This window comes from Triticum dicoccoides, chromosome 4A (assembly GCF_002162155.2).
Source record: "Triticum dicoccoides isolate Atlit2015 ecotype Zavitan chromosome 4A, WEW_v2.0, whole genome shotgun sequence".
NCBI classification, from domain to species: domain Eukaryota; kingdom Viridiplantae; phylum Streptophyta; class Magnoliopsida; order Poales; family Poaceae; genus Triticum; species Triticum dicoccoides.
The window spans coordinates 657768762-657778898 of NC_041386.1; the positions used below are offsets into that span (position 1 = coordinate 657768762).

Consider the following 10137-nt stretch of genomic DNA (forward strand, 5'->3'; position numbering starts at 1 on the left):
GACAGATCTTGCCACTTCTCTGCCTTCTTTTCTTCTCCTCCATTGTTGGTGCTACTTGCGGGCGTGGCAGACATGGTGCCCGTGGCGGGTCACCGCCGCGCAAGCTCGCACGACATGACGCGGAGGCCGGCAGCTCCAGCCAGCTCGCAATGGAGCCATGTCGCTCAAAGCAAGCCCGCAATCGCTGTTGGCTCTCCAGGAGCGGCTAGCAGAGCGTGTGGCCTGGCTTCCACGAGCTCCACGGCTGCCTTTTCCGCACATCGAGCTGTGCCAGGAGGAGGATGCGGAGCTCGTCTCCACGGAGCGTGTGGTAGCAGCCGGAGAAGAAGGCGCCACTCACCGTCTCTTCGCCGCCAAGGACAAGCACACCCTTGCCACAGCGTGCTGCAAGTCCACCTAGAAGTTCTACCTCGGCGTCCTTGAGTGAGCCGGTCGACTTAGGTTTACTTTTTATTGCGAACTTTGTATTTGCTATGTATAAACTATGGTTGTGTGATGAACTATTCGTAGGGCGAGGTAGTTTTTAAACGGGTGTGGCTAGATCTTAGTCAATTGAGACTTAACCAAGTCTCAGTCAAGTGACATAATATATATAAAAGAACAAAACTACAAAGAAAAAATCTATATGAATCTCCATGCAAGATCAAAGAAATATAATATCGACTGAGACATAACGAAGTCTTAAAGCATCTCTAGCCGTTGGAGCCCCCAAGAACATCACCGAACCAAAAAAAGTTGGTGACTTGAGGGGCCAAATGCTTCATCCGGCGAAAATAGAAGTACATGGGGAGGGCATCTTCCCAGCCACACCCCACCCCAACCAAACGTTTGTGAGGGAAATGATTAAGTGGACCAAGAAAAAGGACATGGGGGAGACACGATTCGCCGAAACTTTTGCCGGCGCTCCCAAGAGCCCCCCAATGCACTGGGTTTCACCTGGGTTTGCCAGCGCTATTTTGACGTCCGCGGGGAAGGGGGGGGGGGGCGCTGGGGGCGTGGCTGGCCGTTTTTCAGCAATAAGTGTCTTTCGAGCCTAAAATGGTGTCCTGGGGTGTCCTGGGGCGCCCTGGGGCACGGGTGGAGATGCTGTTAGTCAAGAGAGACTTAGCAAAAAAGTTTTAAAATTTCCAGTACAAAACTTATTGATTCTGTTCTGCCGACGCCTTTGCATTGCCATACAATCATTTTAAAGGGAAATTGTATTGCAGTACCGGATTTTTTTAATACGCACGAGTGTGCGTACTATATCGTGCATACTATATATTAAAGGGACTGTGGTATCCCAGCCCAACAGGGTTCAAATCATGGTGCTCCCATTTATTCCTTGATTTATTTCAAAATTTTCGCCGATGTGCATTCAGTGGGAGGAGACGTTTTCATCGACGACGAGGTGTCTGTGATGACTTCATAAATTAAAAAATGATATGCCGGCTCGGTCTTTCGAAGATGCTCATAGGGGTAGGGTGTGCATGTGTGCGTTCATAGGTGTGAGTGTATGCGCGTGTATACGAGCGCTTGCATCTGTATTGTATTAAAAAATGATAATGGTGTTGCCCATTCAGATGAGACGACAATGAGACAAATGGCTAATGAGTACTTCCAAGGAATGTACACGGCTGATCCGGAACTCATCCACACTCTGTTTCTAAGTCTGTTTGAAGCATTGATAACTGATGATGATAATGCTAAGCTATGTGCTCCTTTCAGTGATGACGAAATTTTGGATGCCCTGTTTCAAATTGGTCCGTTGAAGGCCCCGGGCCCGGATGGTTTTCCAGCACGTTTTTTTTCAACGTAACTGGAGTACGCTACGGGACAGTGTAATCACGTCAGTTAAGGAGTTTTCAACTCAGGTGTGATGCCGGAAGGGGTTAACTCAACCTCAATCATTCTTATCCCAAAAGTTCCTAATCCTTCGAAGTTGACTGATTTCAGGCCTATTAATTTATGTAATGTAATCTATAAGGTCATATCAAAGTGTTTGGTGAACCGGCTGAGGCCATTTTTGGATGATATTATCTCGCCGGAACAGAGTGCTTTTATACCCGGAAGAATGATCACGGATAATGCACTCATTGCTTTCGAGTGCATCCATCATATAAAGCAAGAGAAAGACCCTACCAGAAGTTTTTGTGCCTATAAGCTCGACTTATCAAAGGCGTATGATAGAGTTGATTGGATTTTCTTGAAGAAAATGATGCAGAAATTGGGTTTCTCTCATCGGTGGGTGGACTGGATTATGACATGTGTCACTTCAGTGAGGTATTCGGTAACATTTAATGGAAGTTACTAAGGCAGAATTTGAAGAATAATACTTGGGTCTTCCTACACCTGAAGGTCGGATGTCTAAGGGACGGTTCCAAAACTTGCAAGCTAGTCTCACTAAGAGACTTATACAATGGGGAGATGGGTGGCTGGCGCAACCGGGCCGTGAAGTTCTCATCAAATCAGTTGCACAATCTCTCCCAACATACATTATGGGCGTTTTTAAGCTTCCGTTCTCAGTTTGTGATGACCTAACAAGGATGGTAAGAAACTTTTATTGGGGCTCTAAAGAAGGTCGTAAAAGTACATTGGAAGTCCTGGGATTATTTGTTGCAGCCAAAGTGTAAAGGAGGGCTTGGATTCCGCGATTACAGACTGTTCAACCAAGCTCTCCTCGCACGACAAGCTTGGAGACTGATTGATAGGCCGAATAGCCTTTCTGCTCGACTGTTAAAATCCCGGTATTACCCAGATGGTCAGCTTGAGGATACGGTCTTTTCTGGTAATGCCTCCCCATCTGGCAAGCTATAAGCTATGGACTTGAGCTCCTAAAAAAAAGGCATAGTCTGGCGAGTGGGCAATGGATCAAGCATTCGAGTTTGGAGAGACAATTGGATACCTAGACCCTATTCCTTCAAACCGGTCACCCTAGAGGTAATTGCCGCATCTGTTATGTGTCCGAACTGCTTACTGACAATGGGTCGTGGAATATGAACTTGCTGCAGAATTATTTTTAGCCTTGTGATGTGAATGAAATCATTAAAATCAGAGCGTCTCCAAGGCATGAAGATGATACAATTGCATGGGGACCAGGGAGATTTGGACAATTCTCGGTGAAGTCGGCGTATGAGTTTGCTTTTGAGGAAGCCAACAGAGAACCTCAACCTGCGTCTAGCACTAATCCAGAGGGCTGCCGGGCCATCTGGGACCTGATATGAATAACGGATGTTCCTCCAACAGTCAAAAACTTTGCTTGGAGAGTGGTCTCAGATTCCCTTCCTACTTGGGTTAACAAGCACAAGAGGATCTTGGAAGTCACCAACATATGTCCGGTGTGTGGCGTGGAACCGGAGGACAACTTCCATCCTCTATGTCGCTGCCCTAGAGCAAGAGAATTATGGTGGTATATGTCGGATGTTTGGAACCTTCCACAGGTGGATACCATCCAGAATGTTGGGAAGGACTGGCTGTTCCAAGTGCTACAACCACTTCATGAATTAGAAAGGTCCATGCTTCTTATGACTCTCTGGAGGTGTTGGTTCATTCGTAATGAGATAGTGCACAATAAGATTCCGCCTCCTCTTGAGGTATCGAGGAGGTTCCTTGTCAGCTATCTAGAGTCACTAATTGCTATCAAAATGAACACACATATGGATCCAGCCAAGGGGAAATCAATTATCTTCTTTGATTGCACGTTACTCTATGCTGATATAGCGCCCGTACCGGCCGCCCCGAAGTGGGATGCACCACCGGAAGGGTGGGTAAAGCTAAACACCGATGGTTCTTTTCATGATGGTAGGGCAGGTGCAGGTATGGTATTACGGGACCCTTTGGGGGACGTAATTTTTTCAGCTTGCAGAACACTTTACTCGTGTCGTGAAGCTTTGGAGGCAGAGCTGGGTGCTTGCATGGAAGGTTTATCTCTAGTGATCCAGAAAAGTGATCGTCCAGTGGCCATTGAGTTGGATTCGCTTGTTGCTATAAAGCTGATTCAAGGACAGGAGACAGATAGGTCTATTTATGCTTCTTTAGTCAAAGACATTAGATATCTTTTATCACTTCGTGAATGTTGTATTACTCATGTAAACCGGTCTCAAAATCAGGTTAGCGATAGTCTAGCAAATTTTGCTCGTTCCGAGGGAAGAACCATGACTTGGATTGGCTCTGGTCCCCCGATAGTGCTTGAGCTAGTCGCCGCTGATTGTAACTCTTTGTTGGCTTGAGTAATACAATATTTCTACCCGCAAAAAAAAATTACATACGGATTTTGATCGTATCTACACCAATTTCACGACGCCACGACACTGCGTATGCACGTGATGCTCTCATGCGATGGAGGACTGCGACAGGAAGCTGGCCTCGAAGCCATCCACGTGCTCCCGTCCAAGCGCCACGGACACCTGCACCGCGCCGCCTCGCGCTCCCACCAGCATCGCTATCTCCGCCGCGCTGAGCATCGACACGATCTCCACCCGGCTCGGCTCCCCCCACCCGAAGTCCACCTCGTACGCCATGAACCGGTGCGATGCTCCCTGCCTGGCCAGTCTTCCCACCGGGACTTTTTGGATGGTCTCCGCCCACCGGTCGGCGTCGCCCAGCGGGTCCTCCTCCTCCACGTGCTCGCGGATCGCACGCCGCACCGCCGCCGCCGCGCGTGCGAGTGCGGCGTCGTCGTCGTGGCCGCAGAGGTCGCCTGTCCTGGCCCGCGCGTAGCAGAGCTTGACGCAGTTGCCGAAGAAGCCCCGCTCCAGAGGCGGGCGCAGGCGCCGGCGGCAGTCCGCGGGGAACAGGAAGTACACGTCGTCAGCAGCCGCGTGGTTCGGGAGCTTGGCGCGGGCGATGGACGTCCAGAGCAGGGACGCGATGGCGACGAACGTCGTTGGAGGCTCCGGCGGCTGGTCGCCCTTGCTTTGTTGCAGGATGCGGTATTAGAGTTAAACACGACTTGGTATTCCATAGGTGTATGTGTACGGAAGTTACACGTACAGGTGCAGGTATGCGTGTCCGTGTCCAAGTAGTATTAGCTACCGATTAGGATTGATAGTTCTCGGTAAGCTAGTATATATAGGTACGTACCCCTGTAATCTGTATCAAGAAAATCAGAAAAGTAATAAAGTGTACAAGGCTCGACAAGAGCCATTGGCTATCAATCATCGATTAGTTTTTCTGTGTTCGCCAAGTTACGCAAGAGTTCCGTCGACGCCGACGTAAATCGATCTGAGCGATTTGAGCACTAGCAAGCCAGCTTCACATACAAGAGGTGCACGTACTAGCTAGCTACTGTTCATCCATCAAGCTGCTAGGCTGTGTGCTTGCTTGCTAGCTTTGCACTACGGTGCATAGTTTCTGGGTGGTTCTGATCTAGAGTTCAAAAGCCAACATGCGGCGCTTGAGCGACTGGATTTGGGAGGCGGTGAGCAGGTAGGTCCGCCTGCTCTGCCGCCTCCAGTCCGGCTCCGGGAGCGTGTTCACCGCGGGCAGATCCTGCGCGGAGAGCCGGCCGAACTGGCGCGTAGCCGCCTCTGCTTTGGGGTGCCGCAGGATCCCCGCCCGGTCGAACGTCGGCGGCGGCACGAGCCCTGCCAGTGCCAGCGAGCCCTCTCGCGACGCGGTGGCCCACGCCCGCATGAACTGCCAAAGCGACTGCCCGTCGGCCACCGCGTGGTGCATCGAAACCCCGACGGCCACGGCGCCTGCGCCACCCTCGTCGTCTCGCCCTCCCGGTGCCGACCGCGTGACCTGGACAGCAAGCACGGGCGCCGGCAGCCTGCGCACCTCGAGCTCCGGCACGAGCTGCAGGAACGCCTCGGTGTCGTGCTCGGCGTCCCGCGCGACCCGACGCAAGTCGGCGGCGTCGCCGGAGTACTCTGCCACGACGATCCTGACACCTGGACGAAGAGCGTCGGGGGAGCAGTCAATGGCGACGTCGCCATCGGGGCAGGCCGCAAGCTTGCCGGCGAGCGCGATGAAGACGGCAAGCGTGGCGGCGAGGGAGGACCGCAGGGAGCGGACGAGCGCCGGGAACGGCCGGGAGGTCCTCGCCGTCATAGAAGAAGAGGCGCTGGATCGGGGGGAGCGAGAGGAACAGGGTGTCGAAGAGTGAGAGCCTGATGGGGCCGTGATCCGACGGCGGACCGGTGGGAATGATCTCCGGCCGGACATGGGTGGTCTCGAGAGCTCGCACGCGGATGTTCATGGCGGCACCACGGCAGCAAGAAGTGGTACTCCTACTAGCTAGATCTCACTGCTGGATGATAAGTGGTTTATTTTGTTGCAGCGATGATGATGTTGTTTATGAGCCGCTGGTTCGTCGTCCGCTCGCACGAGCTGCCCGAGCCACCGGTTGGTCGTGAATTCGACCGTGAGCTGATGTCGGTTTGCATTGCATGCATGGTCGCTTTCATTCAAGATGCTGGGTGCCGTCACGACTCTAGTGACGTAGACTGAAGGAAGAGGATATGAAAATGACGGAACTAGGCATAATGTTGTTTCAATATCTACTGTTTTCGACAGAAGTAAAAATAAATACATACCAATGAATACAAAATGGACATGAAGTATATGCCTTGTCGGGAAAAACAACTCTGAACCGTGAATATGTGTGCGTTTTGGTTCTTTGCATGTGAACAGTAAAATCATTAAAAAATACTAGTATTTATTTTAAAAAAATCAATTTGTGTTGTGATGCGAGATGCTCATGTCCGTGAAGTCCGTGCCAAACTTCCAGGAGTTTGGACATTTTAGTAGCTCTTAGCAAAAAAGACAAATTCTAGGTCTGTAAGGAACTTTTGAAAATAGCACTGCTCATTTTGGCTTTTCGGTCACGAGCTCCTCGAATGTCATTTAGCCATGAAATTTTGCATGCACCTAGCGCACTGAATCATTTTTCATCCAAATAATTCAGTTTTCTTGATTCTGCTTTTTTTTTACTGTTCACCGGATGTAGATGAGCCCGAGTACTGAATATTCACAAACTAGTTCAATTTACTATGATGGTCGTGCATTTTATTCATATGTCAAGAATGTCATGTGGCCCCCTAATTACTGAGGTAACAATCTAGATATGTCTAAAAATTACATGATAATGCCAATTGTGAAACTAATGCACCAAGGAATTCAGAAGAAAAAGAATATGTCTCTAGATAAGAAGCTAACTAACTATCCCCTCCATTTAAAAATATTTGTAGTGTAGGTTTATTCTAAGTCAAACTTCCCCACACTTGATGAACTCTATAGAAAAATATACCAATCCATAACACCAAACTAGTTTCATTAGATTCATCATAAAATGTATTTTCATACTCTATATATTTTGATGTTGTGGATATTAGTAAATTTGATTATAAACTTGGTCAAACTTATAGAAGTTTGACTCAGGACAAACCTAGAACTTTAAAACATTTGTAAAGGACTAGTAAGCATGCACGTGCAACGCACGCATCTACAAAGTCGGGGCGATGACCGCAGAAGCGCTTGTGTGCACAATGTGTGTTGGAGCAATGGTGCCGTGTAGGTTGCAACTACTGCAAGCTTGTGGAATGCTTGTCTCTTCATCGCCACGGGAGAGTGCCTCATGACTTCTTTTCGGCATTGATGGAATAGCGGCTTCTCCAGGGGAGTGAGTTCCTAGCTAGTGTGCGTTTGTGTGATTGCCGTTGTTGTGGCATTCAGCATGCTGTCAAGAGTGGGCTTAGCCGTGTCCTAGATTGGGATTGGCAGGTGTTTTTCGCCTGGTATTCTATGATTAACTGGACAATCTTCAGCATAATCAAAACGGCAAAGCTTGCGCTTCATGAATTTATTTTCACTCGTGCTCATTTACTCCTCAACAGAAATTAAAATATATCTAAAAATATTACCAGTAAAGAAGGCATGCTAAACACAAAGGATAACACTGATGTCCATTTTGAAAATCCACAAAAGATAAATCCGAATTAAGAAGCAGGACCATAGAGAAATAGACCTACAAAGTACAATTTCCTATATTAACAAATTCATGACGTCCTTATGCCAATTTTCAGTGAATCATGTTCATAACTCTAATCCCTCTTAGAATAAATAAAGATAAAGCAGGCTCTTCATTGCCAAGCCTTTGGAATAATATAAAGAAGTCATCTACTGAACTGATGATTATACATCATACAAATTCTAGGTCAGATCATCAATAACACCAGACAAAAAATCCAATAATCTGGCTTCAAATAACATCATCCCCTGAATTTAGTTACATTTTTACTAACCCAAATAGTACAAGTGAAGATAAAAGGCAAATAATTATTTCTGAATTTAAACATATTTATATGATATACTTTAGGATCTGGATATGAAGAGAGGAAATACACAACATGAGATGTGGTGGAGCGGAGTGCCAGCATCAGCGGTCAATCTATGTTAGACAAGTGAATGGTGTGGTGCCGCGTCTGCTGTTCACTGATGGCAAAGGGAATAGGCGGCCAAACAAAGGAGATGCCACTGGCGGTTGTGCCTCCCCCCGGGAGCCCTCCCATTCAACGCTCACTATGTCAAACAGTCCAATTACAGAGGATAACTTTGTATATCAACAAAGAAACTAATGATGCTACACCAACTCTGCCCTGCTGTAGAAAACATGTACTTATAATTAAATACATACACGAGTGCCTTAGTAATGTTGCACTAGATCGTGATCGCGCCTTGACGCGAGGATGCCGGTCCCAATGTTTTGGTAAGCAGGTAATGCTAAGTCAGTAATAATCATATTGAAACTATATGACAGAATCACCTCCAAATCGAAAGTGTGTCTTGGCGCACGTTGTCTGTCCAACACTCTGCTTTTGGTCCATCTCAAGCAAGGAAATATATGATTCAGTAAAAAGAACAATATCCAATAGAGTGGTTCATAAGATCATGATTCACGATATAGCAAAAGATATCTTGTTCAACTGAAATTGCCTCGTCCATCCCAACGGTCCAGCACGCCAAATGCAAAACTATGGTTAATCACTCAAGAAATCATCACATATATCCATGCTACCATGTATTTTTTGCAAAGTTGATCTCAAAACCATGCCCAAACTATAACATTTCATCAGAGCATAAAGATCCAGTTCATACCACATAATGAAGGCATAGTGATCGCCCGTGTCAATAAGTTCATTACAAAGGAAAGATGTCTAATATACCAAAAGCAAGCCAGATTGATAGAGCAGTTGCCCAGTTCAGCCACGAGTTGTAGAACATTACAATATCTAAATGGTTCCACGCTAAATAGGGAGTGTGCCTTGTGGGATGACATTGCACAGTATGATTGAGATGCGTCCAGTTTGACACAAAGAAATAGACAAAAATTAAAACAGTGTGATGGATTAGGATTACAACAGGTTGTTTATATAGAAAGCAACACATACCAAAATACTAAGTAGCACACATTACAAGGCAACCGGACAGTATAAAATACCAAAAGCAAGACGTTTATACAAAATGATGGTGACAACCACATAGCATCCTTGATAAGGAAACAAAATGAGAACCAATGGTGTATCTCATCCTGGGAGTGATACCGCTGGAAGCATATGATTGCCAATTCCAATCGACGATCAGTGGTGTTTTGCACATGGAAATAAAAAATAAACACAGAAAATGCTATTAGATCAAAACAGAAATTTAAAAGCTTTCTCTCAAGAAACTGAAGGATGAGACAACAGTACAATCCTATAAATAGCCGGTGGGGCAGAAACTAATAAGATATACATGCTAAATTTGTTTGAGTTGACAGACTCCACAAGCAAAACCAGTAGCCGCATATATTTGAGTGTTCACTTTGAGCAAGGTGTGGGCTAACATGCAGATCGGAATCCTAAACTTCCCAAATTAGCAGTCAGAGAGTGCATATACATGTAGTAGACTGGAGTCTTTACCTGATAGGGATCTAACTCAAGTCCTGACATTAGAAGAAAATAACTATGCCTATGAAGTATCCAATTCTACCATTTCTTTCAGATCATCAGCTCCTAAATGGACAAGCGCATCAGTTTGAGGTTTCCATGTTCATAAACGGTTTCATAAAGAATGCACATATGTAAGAATTTGATCTTCAAATTGTCTCTGTAAGGTATAAATGCCTATGTAGTAGCCTTTTCTGTATGTTGGTTCCCCATACACCACTGCCCTCTT

The 10137-nt window shown here is 46.7% G+C and overlaps 1 pseudogene; it reads right to left on the reverse strand.

The window, feature by feature from the left end:
* Positions 1 to 4310: 4310 nt before the first annotated feature.
* Positions 4311 to 6249, reverse strand: LOC119289604 (annotated as a pseudogene).
* Positions 6250 to 10137: the final 3888 nt, after the last annotated feature.